This window comes from Pelmatolapia mariae, linkage group LG8 (genome assembly GCF_036321145.2).
Source record: "Pelmatolapia mariae isolate MD_Pm_ZW linkage group LG8, Pm_UMD_F_2, whole genome shotgun sequence".
In the NCBI taxonomy this organism is placed as follows: Eukaryota; Metazoa; Chordata; class Actinopteri; order Cichliformes; family Cichlidae; genus Pelmatolapia; species Pelmatolapia mariae.
Window position 1 is genome coordinate 4,127,516 of NC_086234.1, and position 24,651 is coordinate 4,152,166.

Consider the following 24,651-nt stretch of genomic DNA (forward strand, 5'->3'; position numbering starts at 1 on the left):
AAAATGACCAACAATTGACATGAAAAAACAACTGCAAAGAGATAATGTGAAACACAAATTGACACAAAACGGCTACATAGTGACAAACATTACCACAGGGGGAGGGGGGGAAAAAGTGAAGCAGAACAACCACAAAGAAGAGTAAAAAAAAAAAAAAATAAATAAATAAATAAATATAAGCTCAGAGATTGCAAAAATGACCACCAACAACTACAAAGAGAAAAAAAAGTTAGCACAGGCAGACAAAACAACTTCAAAGAGATGAAAGGTCACAAAGTGACACAAAAAAGGGACATAGTGAACACAACCAAAAAGTGAAACAAAATAACCACAAAGAAGAGACCAAGTGACAACACATTTAAAAAAAAAAAAACTATAAAGGGAAACAAAATGATCACAAAGAAAGATCAACAACTTTCAGCTCCAGTTTTGGTCTCCACCAGCCGGACGAGCCCCCACTTATGTTACAACCCCTCTTCTAGGGGACAGGAGGGGAGTACACGAGCTCTCGCACGAGAAACTGTTGTCGGTCTTTTGCTTGAAGTTTCCAATAAACCGACAGGGCTGTTCAACAGACCGCTGTGCAACCAATTAACACACGTAATAAATTAACACAGATGAAAGTAAAAGCTAAGGGTTAACTAAGGCAAGCTAGCATCACAAAACTAATCTAAGGCAAGCTAGCTGCTCCACAGCTGCTAGACACCAACGAGCCCCTTTTTGATGCTAAATCTTTATGGAGAGATCAATCCATTTGTTTTAGCTATATCGATGAACATTTTATCGTATTAAAATTGGAGATGCTGCTTTATGAATATTGATCCTTGCATGTTCTCCCTTTTCCACATGTGCTTTCTCCAGGTGCTCCAGCCTCTTACTGCAGTGCAAAGATGTGCATGCATTAATTGGTGAATCAGCTGTATAGTGACTGTGGGCATGGTCTGTCTCTATGTTGACAATTTCCGTCACTCGTTTGATTAACCACAAAGTTACTTAGAAGTGATTAGTTGCAGCTCCCGCCATAACAGCAGCATTGACAACTGTTGAGGTTTGAAGCTTTCAGAAATTCTTGGCTCATAAGCTGTTTTGGAACAAAACGCTTCTCCAGCTGACACGCTGCCCCCTCCTCAACCTGTAAATGAATGGAAACCCATTGTTTTACTTGCATGGTCATGTAACTTCTCTTTATTGTTTGTATTCATGATAGGAGGGTCTCAGGATGCTCATCACGTAAGATAAAGGATCTCCCTTTAAGAGATTTCAGTCAAATAACCTATGCATACACCTCTGCATGACACACATTGGAAGGTCAGAGAGTTAAGTGCAGCTGGACAGTCCAGGTCAGTTGAGGTGTTTACACTAACATGCTGGTCTAAACCTCCTCCTGCCCTCCCAGTCAGGCCTGTGATGTGTGTAATGTCTCCTACCCCATCCACGAAGTAACAGCCCCGGTCCCCTGCAGAGGAAGGCTGGACTCTGCATAGTTTCCACTCGCTCGTTCACTTACACTTACAAAAATAATTAAAGGGCATGTTTTTAAGGGGGCACTGAAGTGGTCCCTTCTTCTCGCTGGCACCCGCTGTCTGATCTCAGCTGGGTTCTAATCAGAGGGACCACCGAGTCAGGTCACTAACTGTTAAAGGAATAAACAGTGCAGAACCCGTTGCGATAGAGGCCACTAGTTTGGATCAGACCTTTTCGGGGGGAAAGGCATTAAATTCCAAGATGTTGTGCACAGGAAAACTTTGTCAGATGTTGTTTTAAGATGATGGGAAAGTGATTCTCTTTGTTTTCATTGAGAATTTTTTTTATTAGCTTGTACTTGCGATCACAAGGCCAACTGTTTACAAACTGCTGTTATGTCTGTGCTGTATAACGTGCAGATTTCACAGCGGAGGGAGGGTTTGTCTGCCGAGCATCGTGGCCTAGTTTAAAAAGCAATTATACCGCAGATCACTGACTCTCTCACAAATACCTGCATCCATTGGGAACGCATTAGGAAGCAATGCGTTCAATCTTTCCGAACAGGGGTGATGCACTCGTCTGGTATGGGCGTTTGTGTTTGGTGGACGGCCTCAGCCAAACCCTCTTAGAGTGGGAAAGAAGGAGAGTTCTGCTACTAGTTAACATACATCTGTAGCGCTGGTGGACAAAAGCTGGACCTCAAAGGCCGCAGCGCGGGTAGATAAATGCTGCAAAATGAAATACAGCAGCCGCTTACAGAAACACGCACGCATGTCCAGGCATCCAGACGTACATCGCAGAGAGGCCTGCGAGCCGCTCAGCATCCGTTTGCGTGTCTGGTTTCATCTACTTTCATAAACTTGTGCGAGCGAGCCAAAGTGCGCCGCTGCCATGTGTTTCTCCCTCCATGCCACACGTTAATGAGCAGAGATATCAGCGGCTGGGAGGCCAGGCAACTGCATCTGTGTCACAGGAGTGTTTAGCCCAGCTAACCTGGCCCCTGCTGGCGTTCCTGCATCTGTTTACATGGGCTCCCACTGACAGCAGTGAACTCTGTAATTCAATTTTATTCTCCAGTTCAACACATGGGAAAAAGACAGCTACTTTACCCACAAATATTCTACTGTCTCCCCTGACTGTCTTGTTTTTCAGGAGGAGAGTTTTCAATTTAGATTTGTTTTCACTTCTCTCACGGCTTCCAATTTGCCATCGACAACAAACATCCCACTCATCGCCTCCAAACATGCTCTGTTGTTCTTTGTCGCCTTGTGAATTTCCAAGAGGAGGCGTTTCTACGAGTGTGGCATTGATGCAGGATATACTATATAAGCGTAACCCTCAGGGAGCTGTACAAACGAATGGCTTACTGCTGTCCTCGTGTCACAGGACCTTATTGACACATTAGGCCCCTTCGCTGTGCACCCCCAAACACTGAATGTGACCACACAACCAGGCCCTTCAGCACTGATCAGAACCAGATGCCTTTGCATGAGCATCTCACTCTCACATACACCGACCCACTCCCTCACTCATCTGTAATAATGCACAGTGGTAAACATTTCCATTTTGGAATCTCTTCAGTGCACTTTTTAGTGAAATCCCAGTTGGATCCTCTATCCTTTCCAGCGTCTGCTTAGATCGTGTATTACTTTGCAAGCCACATGTTATCAAATATTCTATCAGACTTTTTGGTATTTCACTTAAGAAGCATGAGATTTCTTTGTGCACGAGATATTGAAACAGCTGGACTTTGAACACCTGTAATGTGCATTTCAGCCTCAGATCCTGTATGTTTGTCCCTACAGAGTGCCGAAAAGAGTTTTTCTCTTCCCTCTGTGCAAGTGCTTCTTGGCCTGTGAGGTGTGCAGCCATGGAAAGTGTTTAAAACTGCCTGCTGAGAGGTAGTTAGCCATAGACACTAATTACATGGCAGAAGGCATGTTAAAAGCCCCAAGAACTCTTGTAAAAACACATACACAAACAGCTGAATGCTCTAAAATAAAGCAACCGCACTTGAGGGAAGCCAAAATCCGTCTCGTGCACAGTTGTATCTTGTGCACCATCCGTCCGACTGGGAGAGCGTTTCAAGAAATGTAAAAGCTGACCTCGCCGCTCGTGGAAGAATTCAAAACAGAGTCCTGAATGCAATCTTTTTTGGTCCATTTTGATTGGCAAAAAGATTGTTTTCTCTCTCATTGCAAGCAGGCTTATTTTAGTTCAGAGAATTTCTCATGAAAGAAAATTAACTGCTAACCTGCTAAGGTTTCTTTAAATAAATCGAATTTGTGCAATACATTGAATAGATTGAAGCACAAGTGGAACCAGGGGACGTGGGGGGAAGCAACAAATCGAAAATATATCGGCTCACAAATATGATCTTCATCATGTAGCTCTTATGTAGCAGCAATTACACAATAAATACCCAAACAAGCAGCAACAATATGATCTTCCACCAATCTCCAATCCATCTCGCTGCAGGTTTTAGGCATTTTACTTCCAAATTTCGCTACCAGACAACTCACGAATGCTCATCGTCTCCAGACTGGACCACATGAGCAGCATCTGAGGCGTCGCTCTGCAGTGATGAGGGGGAGAGGTGTTTTCACAGCTGTCTGTGGCTGCGTGCACTTGCTTCCCCACATGTAGACAATACACTCCCACACAATCTCACACACACTCTGAGCTCACTGCCAAAGTTTCCCAGTATACACAGCAGAGAGTGAAGATTACATCCCTGCACCAGCAGATGCACTGCAGAGGCAGCTCCTTATTGTGAGCATCAGAAAACGAAACTAATTATATCAACATGAATCTTTATCTTTTCTAGATTACTGCAATATAATAAGAGATGTGCATGTTTTGTGGGCCTGTTGTCCACAAAAGCATCTCACTCTCCACCTTCCCCTTGTAAGTCAAGTCCACTAGGTTTATAAGATGCGATTTGGTCAGACTGCTGAAGTCTCTCGTTAACTCTTTTGTATAAAATAAGGCTTTTGTCCTCCATCTTTTTCCTGTGAGCCATGGGTCACTTCAAGACGAGTATGGGCAGGAAGAGTTATTACGCCAACCACCAACCTCAGGATGTCCATACAATGTGGAAAAGTTTGAAACCTGTCCTAAACCATTACATGTCATCAATAGGCTGCGTATTCAAGCATTTGAGGCCCAGCCCTGGATAAATGGCAGAAAATGGATGGATAGTTATGAATTACTTTTCCGGAGTGAGTTCCCAAACATTGACCTTCAGCTTTGATGACGTTGTGGGTTAGCTGACTCATGATGGCCTTCCACATCTACACATACCAGATCCAGAATAGTGGACTCAAATGAAATGAGTTGTTTCCTGGATGCCAAATGCTTCTAAGTGCACCTACTGTTCTTGCTTCAACTAATACCAGCTTTATTCAAGTTACCTGGCTGTATTGTGACACTGTGATTGCATATAGTGCTGTCATATAGCACCGGTCATTTTTGGTGAAAAACAAAATCCTATATTTCAGAGAAAGGCAAAACTGACATTTTTGGGGAAAGAATGCAAATTGTTTTTAATGTGCGTCAGTTAGAATGACTGAATCTTTTTTATTCCCTGGTGCCAAATCTGGAAGAACAATAACAAAAACACAAATTACATATTCTGATTTCTTTGATTTGAGGTTGTTGCCAGTGGTCAGGAGACTTCAGAAGATTAACCATTTACCATGCAATAGGTCACTGGAGAACCATTTAGCAGTAGGATTAGGGTTAGGTTGCCTTTAGAGACATACTAATTACATTTCCCTGTGGTAAGATTTCCATCTGACTTTGGCAAATACATAGAAATTACATATCAAGATGCACACAAGTTAGCCCTAGCCCTATGACTTAGCCTAAGCAACAGTTTGGTGGATGTTAAAGACTAAGGGTTCAGTAAATTCTAAACTAACAAAAGGCACAAAGGCAAGAGTTTCAAAGCTGCTGTATTTGATGGTGGCTGACTGTATCGAACATCCTCCATGATTTCTTCTAATGCTCTGCCTACTTTTATGCTCTTGATGCTCAAGGTCAAGTGAAAGGAAAGATTCCAGATAAAAAAACAAAAAGAAACACTTATGTTTTTCATAGAAAAGTCATCACAAAGCACTGTACAATAGAAATGAGTAAAATATATTTAAGTGCAGTAACAGCCAATCAAAAGATCCAATAAAATAAACAGGTACAATCCATAACAGAAATTTTTCCTGACTGAGTGAGTGATCAATTTACAAAATAGACAAGCAGCTTGTAATGCCTTAAGAAAAAGAAGTGAAATTTCCATAATAAATATGAATCATTCAACTTTCATTATCAGTGTATGCTACTTCCTGTTTTATTTTGATAGTCTCCCTGTCATGGACTTCTACCCAGTGTTTTGTGTTTTCCTGTATTTTTGTCATTTGATGTTATTATGTTTTAGGTCCACTGTTTATGTCGTTTATTAGGTTTCCCCTCGTGTCTTTACCCCCTGTGTCTCACTCAGTGTATCTGTGAGTTCTTATGCCTTGTTTTCCCTCCTTGTGTTTTATTCCATGCCTTCCCAGCCCGTTATGTCTGTTCTCTCCCCGTGTTCTCTCTCCCCCTCCTGTCTGCGTCTCTGTGTACTTCCTGTTTTACTTTGATAGTCTCCCATCAGTATACGTGTTTGCTCCTGCCCTGTCTCATTATGATTATCTGTATCAGCTGTGTTCCCTGTGTGCTCCCACGTCCCTCGTTATCCTTCTGTGTATTTATGTCCACATCTCCCTCAGTTCAGTGTCGCATCCTCCCTCATTCATGGCCGTGTGTTTCTCTGTGTACTAGTTTATAGTTTCCCAGTTTAATTTGTATGGTTTTGCTCTCCAGCAATAAAGCTGTGAATTTTGAGTTCATTCCTGCCTCCGTGAGTTTGCAATTGGGTCCTCATCCTACCTGCACACAGCCGCATTATGACACTCCCATCTTGTGCGATGTGCAGCTTTGCTTCCCCTGTCTTGTCTCATTAGTTATGATTGAGTTCATCTGTGTTCCCATGTGTCTCCACTTTCTTTAATCCCCCTCCTGTATATATATATTCTGTCTTTGTCTGCCTCCTGAATGTTTGTATTTGCCTTTTGTTTTTCACTGGTTTTCAGTGGCAATAAAGCTGTGATTTTAAGTTTAATATCTGTTGGCTGCGTCCTGCATTCTGGGTCCACTCCCTGCCACACACCCCACTAGACATGACATCTAAATTCTGCAGTCATTGATATACAGGTCATCTGTAACTTCCACACTTCTTACTCTCTCGATCCTGTGGTTCTCTTGGACATTGATCGTAATGCTTTTCTTTTCTCTTGTGGTTAACTTGAAGTCCTTCATTCATTTCAGTTCTACTGACAGCAGCCTTGTAATCGATATCTCTCTAAGTAAGGCAGTAAGTATTGATGATGTTAAAGTGTTTTAAATGTCAAGAAAAGGTCAGCTACACTGTCTTCTCTTTGCTATTATCTTTATCTTATGGCTAACATGGAAAGACTTTGTCTGTCAAGATATATGGGATGTCAATAATTGCACAACCTATTATTAGTAATTTACTATATTGGATATTTGTACTAAATTTGAAATTTTATGTTGTTTATTACATTTTTGAGCATTTAACATTGGTTACAAGTATAGGATAGTGATACATCTCTTATTGTGTGTGTTTTTAATTTTACAGAAACAGCTACTGGTAAATCCACAAACCTTTCCAAGAAAATGGGTGTAATGCAGATTTTGTAACTATGTGTCATGATTGCGTATCCAAGCAAAACTAAAGAACACATGAGCTGGAAACGCAATGCTTTTCAATAATTTATAAGACCTTTATTTGGCCATTTTTTTAAGATAAGGTAAACATTTCACCGTTTGAAAGCAAACAGGAACAAAACCCAAGTTTAAACCTGTTGTGCAACAAGAGCAATAATGGCAAAGACGTAACTTCAAGAATTTTAAGTAAGATTTGAGAAAGTGTTTAATATTAATTTCTTAGGGGGATATTATTGCCTAAATTTTAAATGAAAACATTTTGAATACATAAATTATTATTAAAAGTAGAACATTCAAAGGTCCACATCTGCCTCTGTTCAACTATCCGTTCACCTGACAGCGTCCACGCTGCGCCACCTCAGTCTGCAGCTCATACTTGAAACCTTTCCAAATCAGCTGCTCTGCACAGCCAGCAACCTGCCTGGTTTTCCATGTGTTCATCTCTTTGCTTGCCCTTTAGATCAGCGTTTGATGACTATAATATTTACTAGATTTACTTAGAACATGTGTTAAAGGTACTGCGTTGCAGTGGTTTGAATCAGATTTATCTACTAGACTCCAACTGGTTTATCTAAATGTGCAGTTGCACAAAGTTTTGTGCTGGGTGTACATTATACATGCTTCATTTAGCAATATTATTCAAAAACACACTTACATTGCTATGCAGATTATATCCAGGTATATTCATGTATGAAACCAGATGGCAGAAATCATGTCTTAGAGACATAATGGACATCCTCAAAATCTAATCTTGGAGTTATTTCTTACCAGGATATGTATACATTGAATAAATATGTAGGATTGCTTTGCTTCTTTTGGCTATACGCTTACATTAGAAAAATCCTATCTCAGAATAAGGTTGAAAAACTAGTTCAAGTCATTATAATTATGTTCCTCTAAAAGTTCCCTAAAACGCATTCAGCTGACCCAAAACATTGCAGCAAAAGTAAAGAAAGACCATATTTTTCCCTTATTGGCTCAAAGGTATCTAACAGATTGCCACAGTCACCCATAGTTTGTCCAGGAGAGCTTAATTATCTGTAAACACTCAGTAACAATTCATTAAGCAGTATTGAAATTTTGAAGAATACAATGTCGACCAAAAATGGAGACCATCTGCCTACATAATAGAAGTTACACCTTTTGAAGCATGTTGGTTGCAGTGGACAGACACAACTTTTACTTTGAAGGCAAACATTCTCCATTTACAGTTTGTGTCGCACTTTTTCAAAGTTTCACTCCAGCTTGATGGTTGGTTAGCATTTGAGGACAAGTTGGTGTCAACCAAACTCTGGTTAACCACAGAAATCTGAAACCAAAGCAGTTCCAAGGAGATTTTTTTATGCATATCTCTCTTTCCGACAGGTTCACCCAATAATAGTCAGCAACATTTTATTCACCTGTCTGGAATGCAAATTTCTCCCTAATGAGCAAAGCATTTTAGGGGATCATAGATCAGCTTCTAGGCCTGTCAGTGAGGACTTCAGTCATAAGAAGCACAAGGTGTCCTCCAACACACGAGTCCCAGAGGTAAGTTCTCCAAGATATTGAAACAATCCACATAGCAAGTACCTTGAAAAGGTGTAAACAAGTTAACAAAAAATTCTTGTTTTTCTGGTTCTGGTTCTGCATTAAAAATAGTCATCCTCTGATTGTTGGCTCCTAATACTTCTAGACTTTAGGTTTCTTGTAGTCATCACCATCCACATCTGACTTCAGAGGTAATCCAACAACTATTTTGAACCTAAGAGCTTAGATGCTATTTCTAGCCAGTTCGTTTGTATTTAGCCTGCATCCTGAACAGTTATGTAATCTCATTCTTCATGCTGAGCACTCTAAAGGGGCATGAATGAATGTGATACAAATAAAATGCCTGATTTACTGAAAACAGGAGTCTACCCTGGTGATAAGTGTTGACCTATTTGCATGAAGCTGCACCACAACCATGAAGTTGCATTCCAGGGAGCGGCCTGGTTTAATTTTGGACTTCTGATTGAAAACAGAATGTGAACGGATGAGGGACATTGTATCCTGCCATGCGAGTTGTATTTGTCACGGTGTTATTTCATGCTCCTGACTGGAATAATCTCTAAAAAGTCTTTGATGTCTTGACTCTGTATTTTCACGGACTCTTATGGTTGGGTGGCTAAAGCCACTCTGCGGGGAAAGTCTCAGTGTAAACACAGTGAATCACAACCACACACTCAACAAGTTCTCAAGCACATCCTGACAGTCACTGGGAAATGCCCTCACTGGAAAGAGATAAGGAATTAATCTTGTGGCATTTGCAGCCCGGACTTTCACTCTAATTGCTTATATCGGTATCACCGTATTCATCTGAATTCCACCCATCACCCACACTCGTAGGTGTGTGTGTTTGTGCATTCATAAGTGGGTGTGCGGTATCCACACCCAAACTATTCCCACACAGGAATAGTTTTGGAATCCAAGTCTCACTCATAGGAATGTGGCTTCAATTAGATCCATCTGATTTAGTCCAGCTCTGCATGATTCAGGAACATCCTGCTTTCCATTGTCTCGCACTATCGTCCCTGATCTTTTGTGTATTGGACTTTAAATGTGGCACACAGGAAACCTGTAAAATGGCATTTCACTATTTGGACTTTTTCCACTTTCTTACCTGTAAACCTTCAGTTCTTTTTCCCAATATTATTTTCATAGTAGCAAACATCTGAGTGGAGTTTACAATACCAAACATAGCTGACTGGTGAACCACAAACCTTGAGACTGCAAATTCATTTAGACTGCAAACAAATACTGTTTGTCACTTGGATCAACAGTAGGATTTGGAACGGGAATTTATTTCTTAATGCTCTTGACGTTGAAACAGCACTTATTTTGCCAACCTGAGACATTGTTTTGTATATGAACTCAAACACCGTTACAGGTTGACGCTTGTTGTTGCGTCAGTGTACCCGCTACTGAACTCAATATGTTTTCATGCTGTGCAAAAACAGTTTTGTTGTGTTCCCTGGAATGGCACATTCCTGCTACTGTACCTACTTTTAAAGTGTGGTAAGTCTAAGAATGAGGTTCAAGTGAAAAGCTCAAAGCAGCTACGAGAAATGCTTTCCCACAGACAGTATGTGAAATGGTGAAGCCAATGCGGAAGTGTTTTAAACCTGAATTCTTTTTATGTTTCCGCAAAGAGGAGGCTCCCCTGGTTGCTAAAAAAGTCTGGACCTGTAAAAGTCTGAAAACAGCTCTCCAAACACTTTCCTGATGAGTGTATCATATCACTTGGCAGTTTCAAGTCTTCTCCAAGTCTTCCTCATTTTGTAAATTATAAAAGACAGAAATGACAATAAAGCTCCATCTGTACTAGAAGCAATTCACAGAAACATGGCAAGTCAATAATACTTTGCGACTTTAAAAAAAACCATGGGTGACAAACAAATACCCCTTGCTCATGACCTGTGTTTTCAAAAACTAACATGACAATGCTGAAAATGCTCCACTGGCGGCTTCAAAAGCACGATGGCATCTGCTTTCTTTCAGGATGTAAACAGAGAATGAAAGTCAGTCATCACATATCCTCTGCCCTGAGTCTCAGCACTGGTGTACCCCAGGGCTGTGTGCTCAGTCCACTTCTCTACTCCCTTTATACATATGATTGCAGGCCTGTCCATCCGAGCAACAATTTTATGAAATATGCTGACGACACCACGGGAGTGGGACTCATCTGCAGAGGTGATGAATCCACTTATAGGAATGAAGTGGAGCAACTGGTTTCTTGGTGCAAAACCAACAATCTTATTCTCAATATTTCAAAAAACAAAGAACTTATAAAATACTTTAGAAGAAAAACACAGTTTTCACCCCTAACTATAAAGGGAGATTGTGTGGAGAGGGTGGCGGACTTTCGTTTTCTGTCCACATGGAAGAGAACTTGTCCTGAAGTATAAATACCTCTGAGCTACTGAAGAAGGCCCAAAAGAGATTGTACTTCCTGAGAATTCTCAGGAAGAATAATATCGCACAGAGACTGATGGTGTCCTTCTATAGAGCTACCACTGAGAGTATACTAACCTTATGGAATATGCATTTGGTACACTAGCTGTACGGTGGTTCAGAGGAAGCACTCCAAGGGCTTATCAACACCACCCAAAAGATCACTGACTGCCCTCTCCCTACACTGAAGGATTTACATGAAAACTGTTGCTTGAAAAAAATTCAGAACATCATTAAAGACACTTCTCACCCCGGCCATTCCCTGTTGAAACTGCTGCCCTCGGGCAGACGGTATAGGACAATCAAAGCAAGAACAAACAGACTTAAACATACCTTCTATCCAACGGCAATATCGTACTTGAACATCAGCATTAGCATTCGTACCCTGTACCATGCTGTGGAATAACTAGCAACTAATTGAGGCATATGTATTGGAATAAATGTAAATGTTCTGTTGTTTTTATTAGCATTTTAAGCACCAATCGAAGACAACTTTTTAATTTTGCTGTACAAGCGACAATAAAGATATCCATTCATTCATTCATTCATTCCTTATATGCATTTTGACAGTGTTACTGTTTTGGAAATTAACAACAAGCAACTTTCTCCAGAAAGTCACAGCAGTGCTAATCTTTAAGATAAGATAAGATAAGATAACCTTTATTAGTCCCACACGTGGGAAATTTGTTTTGTCACAGCAGGAAGTGGACAGTGCAAAAGTTATGAAGCAAAAATTAGAATAAAATAAGAATAAATACAGTACACAGCTGTACAGAATAGAATAAAATCAAATACTAAATAGAATAAAATATACAATAGGATAAAAATAGAATACAAATGCTATATACAACTGAGTAAAAATACAACGATGCCAGAAAAGAGTATTGCACTTAGTGTTATTGCACATGTGTGGATGTGTGTGTTTGATTAGTTAAAGTCTTTGTTGTACAGTCTGACAGCAGTGGGGAGGAAAGACCTGCGAAATCTCTCCGTCCCACATCATGGGTGCCGCAGCCTGCCACTGAAGGAGCTGCTCAGTGCTGTCACAGTCTCATGCATGGGGTGGGAGATGTTGTCCAACAGGGATGACAGCTTAGCCACCATTCTCCTGTCACTCACCACCTCCACTGGGTCCAGAGGGCATCCTAGAACAGAGCTGGCCCTGCGGATCAGCCTGTTCAGTCTCTTCCTGTCCCCAGCAGAGATGTTGCCGCCCCAGCAGACCACACCGTAAAAGATGGCTGAGGCCACCACAGAGTCATAGAAGGTCTTCAGGACTGGGCCCTCCACTCCAAACGACCTGAGTCTCCGAAGCAGGTACAGCCTGCTCTGCCCTTTCCTGTAGAGGGCTTCTGAATTATGAGTCCAGTCCAGTTTGTTGTTCAGATGAACACCAAGGTACCTGTAGCTGTCCACAGCCTCAATGTCCATACCTTGGATGTTCAGTGGTTGCAGTGGAGGATGTTTGTGCCTGCGGAAGTCTACCACCAGCTCCTTGGTTTTACTGGCGTTGATCTGGAGGTAGTTCAGCTGGCACCAGTCCACAAAGTCCTGAGTCAGTCCTCTGTACTCCTTGTCGTCCCCATCAGCGATGAGGCCGACTATAGCAGAGTCATCAGAGAACTTCTGCAGGAAGCACTGGGTGGAATTGTGGGAGAAGTCTGCAGCGCCTGTTTCAGCAAGAGGGCTGTAACAATGTTGCAAAGTCCCATATTTGTATTCGCTGTATTCATTTTACACTGTTTGTGTTAAACACAAAGTTGATGTATACGATATATTTATGTATAATGAAAAAAATGATCAGATATTTATTTGATGCCGCTAACAACCTTAACAAGACTCGGCTGTCTGCATGACGGAAAAAAGTGTCAACACAGTTCTGGTGTTTACAATATATTGCACAAGAGCTCCAACAAGCATTGATACAATTACGCAAATATCCATAGTTGGGGGGGGCAGACTATATATCGACTTTATATCGACACCAACTGTCTGCCATCTATAATCCAGTTTTGAGATCCCTTCCCAGATGCCTTAACGCCCACTCACATCCTGGGCCTTCTGACCTCAGGAAATCACATGATAGGTTGGAGCTAGGTTTCACAGTGAGCTCACCCAAAATCTCGGCTGATTGTGACCTACACCCGTTTTCGCACCTTGGGTTGTGTGATTAGGTAGAGGATCAATAGGGGGTCCATGTCCCTCTTGGGGGACACTTCCATAGGGCTTAAATCTGAGACTGTCCACCATTTGACCTTATAACTAAAGAAACTTCTTGGATGAGAGGTGAACCGTCTTCAAGCAAGTCCAGATGCTTTTCTTTCCAAGCTCCTTAGACTTTATATCATAAGGTATAATAATACAAACCCAGGAGCAGGTTAAAATTCAATGGAAGGACTACCATACATTTTCTCATATTCTTTCATTTATAGCATCTTTTAAGGGCAACATAGATTTTATTCTTTCATAGACACATTGTGCATGCCCAAGCTATACCTTAGGAGCATTATGGATGAAGAACAGCTCTAAAGTTACAGCATTTTTTTATAGTTGATTCTGCTAAGTCTCTTTTACACCCCTGGAAATGCAGCTACTAGAAACAAGACAACCACAATGAATACCTGTTCAGTCACTCAAATTAATTGAAGTTTGATCTGCCAACAAACTAAATTTCCACATGTCCTTTATGAGGCTATGGCACAGTAACCTTTAATGCTTAAATGTATCCGGTTTAAAGTTTCGGAGCGCTAATGAGCAGCTATTACTTCACAAATAAACAGGAGCACAGAGAGTGCACTCAGCATTAAAATACATTTATTAACGTAGATTTAAATGTTTATTTTCCCACTCGATTTGCTCGATTAGTAGATTAACGAGTTTTCTGCAGCACTCATTGTTTTTCTCATTTACAACTATATTTTTATGTCCTTTATAGTTGTTTATCATTATTATTTTATCATTATCACCTGATAACATCCCTCGTAGGATCAGTCTTTGCAGAAGAAGAGCCATATGAAGTGAAACAACCCTTTTTAAAGTTAGTAAATACCGTTGTGATACTTGTAATCTCCAGCAGGGGTTTTGTCAGGCCACCCAACATGAAGAAAGCCTGGTTATATTGAGCTTCCTTTATAGTCTACCCCTCAGATAAGCATGTGTTTTGTGTACAAGTTGAATGTGACTATGTTGTGAATGTTTTGAGTGTTTTGAATATCTCCAAGTGGCCATTCCAGTGGTTTTTGGCACGTTGGCCTTCTTTTTTTCACCACTTTGTTAGTGCAAAACAACAGAAAACACCCACTCCCCACTCCCTTTGCCCCCAAGAAAATGCAAACATGAACATTGACTCAGGAAATGGAAATGCCAGTTCCAAATAGCTTTAGCTTCAAACCACACGCTGCCAAGTTGGGACAACTGACAGGCCTGAGGTTTAGATGCTGTGTTTGACCGCCACCATTCCCACAATGTTTCCCATGACAACTAAAGTTGAAGAAAAAAAATTCATATTACCCATTTGCTCCTCACCAAAGGAATGAACAGTCAAGTGCACCAAGACACGAAGGAGTGTTATGAAAGGAAAATGATCTAATCCACTTCCCTATGTAATGCCTCACAAGACAATATTTACTCATTTTCAGAATCGATACCACTGGCAACAGATGACAGAAAGGAGCGAGGCAGAGGAGAGATTCGTCATCCAAAAATTACACTCCATTTACATTTTCTCCATGCAAACATCAACACCGTGTGACAGGCCAAAGACATGAGCGGCCTCTGATGGAAGCGGCCCCAGTGTGGATGCAGAGACCTCTGCGTGACCGCACTCTGGGCCCATCTGCATGCAAAGACCTCTGTGTCTCTCTTCAGTATAATCCCATACAGCTGAATCCAGTCACCGGGAGACCTCTGAGAGCACCGGTGCACTGAGCTAAAAATAAACCAGAGGATTAAAAGCGGGCTGCAATAAAATCAAGATAAGTTTGTGACTCTGGACATTTCTTCAGCTGTGCATTTTTAAACACTGCTATCAAAACAAGCAGCGACTCTACTTTCATTTCTCCTCTCGCCTTGTTTTCCATCACCCAGTCTCACTTGATCGGAATAGTTTCAGCACTTTTTCCTGTTTGGATATCTGGCCTGCCACGTTGACCACGACAATTACTCAAAGAGTGTTGCTGAGAACGTATTGGAAAAGCTTTGGTTGAATGAGGGCAATAATAGAGGGGTGGGGTGGGGTGGGGTGGCTGATAGCATGACGGAGGTGCATAAACGGATGATTCTGTTGTTGCCTGGGAAAATACAACAAACAAACCATGGAAAAAGATGTTTATGCTTACAGACCAAATCCTTTCTTCTCATCCTCTGTTCAAAACACCAACAGGAGTGTTCTGTGACAAAAGGTGTTAAACCTTGGATTTCCTGGTAGAAGGAATGTTTGGAAAGTGAACATGGAAAATGGGCCGTTTTTTCCATCCAGCTATCACACCTGATTTATTTGAGATATTCCTGGAAGATCTTGCCACTGCCGCTGCCTCTGCCTACCCACGCGAAAACCCGACTTCAGACTCGCCAGGCACCCTTAATCATACACCACGCAAACACTTTTGAGTGATCTGAGGCTGCCGGAGCGTATTTCCAGATATTAACATGACCGCAAGAGGAAACAGTTATGATTAAAAATAATAATAAAATTTACAAAAGGCGGCGAGCACAGCCAAATGAGATGCAGCTGGAATGTCAGCGGTGGAGTCAACAGTTGGCTGCTGCAGAGGCTGCGGTCAGGGAGGTGGGGTTGGAGTGTATAGAGTCCTCCGTGCAAGCAGTCGCAATATTCTGCGAATTATCTCTGCCATCGACGTTGTGTTGCGGAGGTTGCTCTGTTGTTGGTCTCAGGAGAGCAACAGATACAAAGCTATACTTTCTGCATTCACGTGTGCAGGCACCTGCGGGCTCACAGAACTTACACACGCCTGTAAATATAGAGGACGTTTTCCACATACACTCAAACATGATGGCAGCCTCCAGTGTGTGGCTGAAAAATTAGAAAACTCTGTGTGTGTGTGTGTGTGTGTGTGCAACACCCGCCACAACATCCCAGAGTTAACAAAAGAGGTGTCGAGTTTACGCCTTGGGCTGCATGTGAACATCCAGCCAGTGAAGCTGGTTGATTAGAAAAATCTGTTTTGGTGACTGAGTTTGTCGTCTGTTATTTGTTTTGATGTCAACTCATTTGGATTTTTATCATTTTATTCTGCTTATTTAACGGCCTCCCAGCAAATAATTACCATGGCATGTGTAATTCAAAGCACTTGTAGGTACTAACAGCTGAAGCTGGTCCAGATTAAACAGTTCACACCAAAATCATATTTGGGTGTTTTTCTGCTGGCATGTAGTGCTATTTATCAGAACCAACATAGTTTGTAGGCATTTCTTTGAGATACATATTTGGAGATGTTGGCCTTCGCTTGAATATAACGTAACTCAGGGGCATCCACCCAGGAAGTGAGTCACTCGTGCAGTCACTTTGTAGATGATGGTTGGTCATTAGTGGACATTCCAGGTTCTGGTTGCCTAAGTAACCCTGCAATGTATTTACTACCGTGTCATCTTTCACTCTCTGTAGTAGTTACTTCAGTTGTTGTTCAGGGATTTGAGAAAAGCTAAACTCAGGGCCGGCTTTTGCTTTGTGGTAGCACACATTACCCTGCTGAAAGAGGCTATCAGCGAATACTGTTTCCATGAAAGGGTGCACATGGTGTGCACCAGTCTTAGACAGATGGTATGTCTCAAAGTAACAAGCACATGGATGGCAGGACTCAAGGTTTCCCAGCAGAAACCTTGAACATTGTCCAATGTTCTGCTGAACCTGTCACAGTGTTTGCTCTGGCTTGTCTTCTTTAGTTAGTGAATCTTGGTGACAGGTGTTCCCCAGGTAAGCAATACTCATGCACCCAGTCATCCACGTGATATACAAGAAAATGTGATTCATCTTAACAGGCCACCTTCTTCCATTGCTCTGTGATCAATTGTTGATGCTCATGTACCCATCATTTGAGCTACGCAGCCCCAGATGGAACAAACTTCAATGCTCTGTGTATTCGTACACCTATCAGAACCAGCATGAACTTTTTTGGCAGTTTGAGCTTCAGTGGCTTATCTGTTGAATTAGACCACATGAGTCAACCTTCGATAGAAATATGTTTGTTTTTGTTTTTTTAATCTGCAGCTGAATTCAACACCAAACTAAGCATAATCATATATGACCATGGAACATGGGGCACATGGTATGCTGTTTTTACATCAGGTAAATGTGAATAAAGGCCACCCTGAGTGCAGTGGGAAAGCAAACAGATTCCACACAGATAGAGGTGGCACACTGAACATGTTTATTTAAAAATACTTTGGACTTTCAACCTAATCCACCTCAGGCGTTATCAATCTGCACAATCACATCAGCTGAGGTTAAGTGGGCAAAAAGAGTTGGTTTGGTGACTGTCCAGCTTTGACACAAGACATTTATCTGTTCTCTTCCCATTATTTTTGTAACATAACACAATCTGGGAAAAGTTATTCAATTTTTCTATCACAAGTGAACAGTGAGTGTGGTCTAGAATTAAAAAAAAACTTCTAGAGGAGATCATTGGTTTCTAAATATGTGAGAAGATGACAACACTTGGAAACATAGAGTAATCACATAAGCCAAACTATCAATGAACCAGAGGTTAATACTGTTTTTACCTTAGTGTAAATAATCAAGGTCAATATTACTGCCAAATCTGTATATTAAACATGCTTCTTGTTGCATAACTGAGTATACAGACTGGAAACGGCTTCAGTGGCTTGTCAAAGAACATGTTGGGCTGTTCTAGTTGCTGACCAACCTTTCAAGTCTTCAGTTAGAGGTCAGGTTTAACAAAAAAAAAAAAAAAAAAAAAAGGTGTGGCACATGACTGTGATTGTTAAACAGCTGTTTCTTGTCCGTTTTGTCACACACAAGACAAGAGCCCCTTTTTCATTAGTACCTACTCGGATCCACTCGCCACAGTTTTCCCCATTACGTCATAGTAATTGGTACCAGGTACCTTTTTTAGTACCTACTTCGGGGCCGGGGTTCCAAGGGATCTGAGCAGGTAAAATGTGATGTCATCAGATTGCATGCCACCGATTGGCTGGTCAGTGGCATCACTCGATGAGTCATGAGTCAATTCACGAAAATCCCAGCAACGTGGGAAATGGCTACGAAAAACAACACCATGGTCCCCAAGTCTGACGAAAAGCCACAGCAGGTATGTCGTACACCTGTTGTAGCATTTGCGTTGCATATTAATTATGCAGATGTGTTCCTATGACAACAATCACGCACATTAGGTTGTACTTGAGTGTAATGGAAAACTAGTCGATCCAAGTCGAGTCATGGCAAGCCACAGGTAGTCAATCCAAGTATGTACTAATAGAAAAGGAGCTAAGGAGAGAGTCTATGATAAGCTAAAAGGGAAAAGTGAAAAAGCCCAGTGGGAGTGGCGTCACCTTACTCAGTATAAGGCTATTAGACTGCTCTCATTGGATGCATCTAACTCACAACTATGAATAAGATGTTAACAAATTATCTCACATTGTAAAGCATCAATACTAAAAAGCTGCCACTGCATAGAGGAGAGATTACTGACAGAGTTGGTTACCAAACCTTTCCCATAGACTTTAGGGGTGTTTTGACACTCAAGAAGATACTTTCTGTTGATCAATTATTCACAAGGGGTCAGCACAGCAGGTAGCTGTGCATATATGATTTGACATTTTGGTACCAGATGCACTTCCTGACATAACACCCAGAGCATTGCTGTCTGATCCGAGGCCTGTTAGGCAGATGAGTAAACCACTGCTCTATAGTTATGTGGTGGCGCGAATGAGGGATAACCAGGGAAGGTGACTAAAGGATGCTGACAACGCCACCTGAGGAGAGAGTTACACCCCAGGAAAGTTTTTTTTTTTAGCCAATGTAGATGTTACACTGGCTACCAAAGCCCACAGGCTCGTTATTAACAGCAGAGGTGAGGCAGATCAGTTTTACAAATCAAAATTTATTAAGAAAAACTACTAAAAGCATAGAACTGTAAAATAAGAGAAGTTCTTAGGGTAGCAGGGCCGAGACTGCAAGACGGTTAATTAAAACACTTTATTAACAAAATGATTAAAATGACAAGGCTCGCTGCCACAGTGCTACTCTAATAAAATAACAACTCGATAAAATAACTAAACAAGATGGTGGAAACCGGCCACTTGAGGAGGCAACCTACAGAGAGGAGTACCCAAGGGTGCCACCAATTACTCACTCGTGTAGTTCCACTGCAAACCTCACTGTCACTCACACTGAAATCTAAATGGTGCAATCTACCTATGCCCGGTGTGTACACTCTCATGCATAGGGGAGGGGATTCCACCTCACGTGCCTAGCCCCTCAACAAGCAGCCGCACCTCCACTAAAGCAACAAAACAACAAGCATAAAACGTTGAACAAATTAGTAAAAGATAAATAAAACAAATCCCCCCTAAGTTACAGTTCTTTATAAAAGCAAGATTAAAATATATAAAACAATTCCGAGTAAAAGACCATAAAACCAAGAGTCAGTCGAAGCCAGTCCATACATGTTTGTAAGATGACAACAGGCCACAACAAGACAGAATAAACCCGAACGAGACAGCACAATCCTATAACAAAAGAGGGAAACAGTCGTCAAGGTCCACCCTACTATATGCCACATTATGACAAACACAAGACTCCCACTCACCACTCTCTAAAGGGCAATACTAAAATGAGCAGCTTTCCTGAGGAGCTCTGCAGTGCTTAAGCTGCCTAACGCTCTCAGCCACCTTGGATGGAAAAAGACTACCAAATGCCTCGGTGTGGTAGTGAAGCGCAGCTGTTTCTTATAAGGTTGCTAATTATCAGCTGGGAAGGTATGGATGTTAGTGCTGCATTCGCGGACATCACGTAAAATCCTACCCCAAAATCTACTTCACTACAGTTAGGTCAGAGCAGTTGATGAGTTTGTAAATTTGTAGCTTGTCTTTGGTTTGGTTTCCTTTCACACAGAGAAAACTACAAGCAAACCAAAATGTGTCACCACAAACCATGTGAGAATATTCAGGCCGTCTGTTTATTTGCCAGATATCTCTGGAGCAGGAGCAACAAAAGCAAAACCAGGAAGAAGTTACTGTTTGTGGGACTCGTGGATGATATGGAGGATTTTTTCCTAACAGTCATATTTACTTGGACAATATTTCAGGCAAAACTGCAGCCTGTATGTTTCTGCCACTGTGCTGTAGCCTAAAATATAAAGTGTATTTGGCTAGAGGGGGGTGTTTAACCCAAACTTGCCGCATACACCTGTTAAGATCGGATCAAGTTTGGATCATGTTCTCATCATAAACAAACCACTGCATTTCATTTGGAGCTGAACTGAGACAAACTCCTCCAGGATCTCAGTGCACTTGCTTTGGTCCACACCCAAGATCAATTCAATTCAATTCAATTCAATTCAATTCAATTCAATTCAATTCAATTTTATTTATACAGCTCCAAATCACAACAACAGTCGCCTCAAGGTGCTTTCTATTGTAAGGTAGACCCTACAATAATACATACAGAGAAAAACCCAACAATCATATGACCCCCTATGAGCAAACAGTTTGGCGGCAGTGGGAAGGAAAAACTCCCTTTTAACAGGAAGAAACCTCCGGCAGAAACGGGCTCAGGGAGGGGCGGGGCCATCTGCTGCGACCGGTTGGGGAGAGAGAAGGAAGACAGGACATGCTGTGGAAGAGAGACAGAGATTAATAACAACTATGATTAAATGCAGAGAGGTCTATTAACACATGTTGAGTGAGAAAGGTGACTGAAGAAGAAATACTCAATGCATCATGGGAATCCCCCGGCAGCCTACACCTATTGTAGCATAACTAAGGGAGGATTCAGGGTCACCTGATCCAGCCCTAACTCTATGCTTTAGCAAAAAGGAAAGTTTGAAGCCTAATCTTGAAAGTAGAGATAGTGTCTGTCTCCCGAATCCAAACTGGAAGCTGGTTCCACAGAAGAGGGGCCTGAAAACTGAAGGCTCTGCCTCCCATTCTACTTTTAAATACTCTAGGGACAACAAGTAAGCCTGCAGTGTGAGAGCGAAGTGCTCTAATAGGCTGATATGGTACTACAAGGTCATTAAGATAAGATGGGGCCTGATTATTTAAGACCTTGTATGTGAGGGGCAGGATTTTGAATTTAATTCTGGATTTAACAGGGAGCCAATGAAGGGAAGCCAATACAGGAGAAATCTGCTCTCTCTTCCTAGTCCCTGTCAGGACTCTTGCTGCAGCATTTTGGATCAACTGAAGGCTTTTCAGGGAGTTTTTAGGACTTCCTGATAATAAAGAATTACAGTAGTCCAGCCTGGAAGTAATAAATGCATGAACTAGTTTTTCAGCGTCACTCTGAGACAGGATATTTCTAATTTTAGAGATGTTGCACAAATGGAAGAAAGCAGTCCTACATATTTGTTTAATATGTGCATTGAAGGACATGTCCCGGTCAAAAATGATTCCAAGGTTCCTCACAGTGTTACTGGAGGCCAAGGTAATGCCATCCAGAGTAAGAATCTGGTTAGATACCATATTTCTAAGATTTTCAGGGCCGAAAATAATGACCTCAGTTTTATCGGAATTTAAAAACAGAAAATTAGAGGCCATCCAGGTCTTTATGTCTTTAAGACATTCCTGCAGTTTAATTAATTGGTGTGTGTTATCTGGCTTCATGGATAGATAGAGCTGGGTGTCATCTGCATAGCAGTGAATATGTATGCTATGCCTTCTGATGATACTGCCTAAGGGAAGCATGTATAATGTAAACAGAATTGGTCCTAGCACTGAACCCTGTGGAACTCCATAATTAACCTCAGTGTGTGCAGAAGACATGAACAGAAGACATTTACATGCACAAATTGGAGTCTACTAGATAGATATGATACAAACCACTGCAGCGCAGTACCTGTAATACCTACAGCGTGCTCTAGTCATTCTAATGGGATATTATGGTTGACAGTATTGAACGCATCACTGATGTCTATCAGGACAAGCACAGAGATGAGTCCACTGTCAGAGGCCATAAGAAGATCATTTGTAACCTTCACTAAAGCTGTTTCTGTGCTGTGATGAGCTCTGAAACCTGACTGAAACTCTTCAAATAAGCCATTCCTCTGCAGATGATCTGTTAGCTGTTTGACAACTACTCTTTCAAGGATGTTTGATATGAAAGGAAGGTTGGAGATTGGCCTATAATTAGCTAAGGCTTTTTAAGTGTGATTGTTATGTTCACATCTGCACAAATGAACCACAGCAAGTGGGTTAAATTTAAACAGACTGAACAGCACACGTGTGAAAACACCCTATGGGTCTATTGCACTTATGCACATGTACTAATTAGCATCAAATAAGATATTAGAATTTCATGCACCAAACTGGAGCAGATAGTTCTTGGACATTCTTGGATTTTCAGTACAATTACTTGTGCATGAAGCTACACTATTTGTCAGATATTTTCATCAACACCACAAACACATTCCAGAGACTCCCTTTATAAATAGGGAATAGTAAAAGTTGGGCCCAGTAGACGGCTAGCAGCTACAGCCACTAGTGTTAACATTCACCTCTCACTCGATGCCTAATATTGCCCCAAATATATACCTGAATAAAATTTTAATTGGTTAGTTAATAGAAGAAGTAGTAGTAATATTAACTGTAATATAATGATTGTAGCGTATCTCTGTAGGTATGTCTTTAATTTCAAGTCAAACCAGCATTACGATTTTTCACGTAAGTCCAAGGATTACATTATGTTTCAGTAGCTTAACAGATATATATATATATATATATATATATATATGTATATATATATATATATATATATACACATATATATATATATATATATATATATATATATATATACACACCCATCTCGCCCCTGCGGGCGGTTTATCCTTCAAGCTCGGGTCCTCTACCAGAGGCCTGGGAGCTTGAGGGTCCTGCGCAGTATCTTAGCTGTTCCCAGGACTGCGCTCTTCTGGACAGAGATCTCCGATGTTGTTCCCGGGATCTGCTGGAGCCACTCGCCTAGCTTGGGAGTCACCGCACCTAGTGCTCCGATTACCACGGGGACCACCGTTACCTTCACCCTCCACATCCTCTCGAGCTCTTCTCTGAGCCCTTGGTATTTCTCCAGCTTCTCGTGTTCCTTCTTTCTGATGTTGCTGTCATTCGGAACCGCTACATCGATCACTACGGCCGTCTTCTCCTGTTTGTCTACCACCACTATGTCCGGTTGGTTAGCCACCACCATTTTGTCCGTCTGTATCTGGAAGTCCCACAGGATCTTAGCTCGGTCATTCTCCATCACCCTTGGGGGCATCTCCCATTTTGACCTCGGGACTTCCAGGTTATACAGATGTTCCTGTACACTATGCCGGCCACTTGGTTATGGCGTTCCATGTATGCCTTGCCTGCCAGCATCTTGCACCCTGCTGTTATGTGCTGGATTGTTTCTGGGGCATCTTTACACAGCCTGCACCTGGGGTCTTGCCTGGTGTGATAGACCCCAGCCTCTATGGATCTTGTACTCAGAGCTTGTTCTTGTGCTGCCATGATTAGTGCCTCTGTGCTGTCTTTCAGTCCAGCTTTGTCCAGCCACTGGTAGGATTTCTGGATATCAGCCACCTCCTCTATCTGCCGGTGGTACATACCGTGCAGGGGCCTGTCCTTCCATGATGGTTCATCGTCTTCCTCCTCTTTCTTGGGTTTCTGCTGCCTGAGGTATTCACTGAGCACACTGTCAGTTGGGGCCATCTTCGTGATGTATTCGTGGATGTTTCTTGTCTCATCCTGGACTGTGGTGCTGACACTCACCAGTCCCCGGCCCCCTTCCTTCCGCTTAGCGTACAGCCTCAGGGTGCTGGACTTGGGGTGAAACCCTCCATGCATGGTAAGGAGCTTTCTTGTCTTTATGTCAGTGGCTTCTATCTCCTCCTTTGGCCAGCCTATTACCCCAGCAGGGTACCTGATCACGGGCAGGGCGTAGGTGTTGATAGCCCTGCTCTTGTTCTTACCGTTCAGCTGACTCCTCAGGACTTGCCTGACCCTCTGCAGGTACTTGGTGGTTGCAGCTTTCCTAGCGGCCTCTTCATGGTTCCCATTTGCCTGTGGGATCCCCAGGTACTTGTAACTGTCCTCTATGTCTGCAATGTTGCCTTCTGGTAGTTCAATCCCCTCAGTTCTGACTACCTTCCCTCTCTTTGTTACCATCCGACTACACTTCTCCAGCCCGAATGACATCCCAATGTCATTGCTGTATAGCCTGGTAGTGTGTATCAGTGAATCGATGTCTCGTTCACT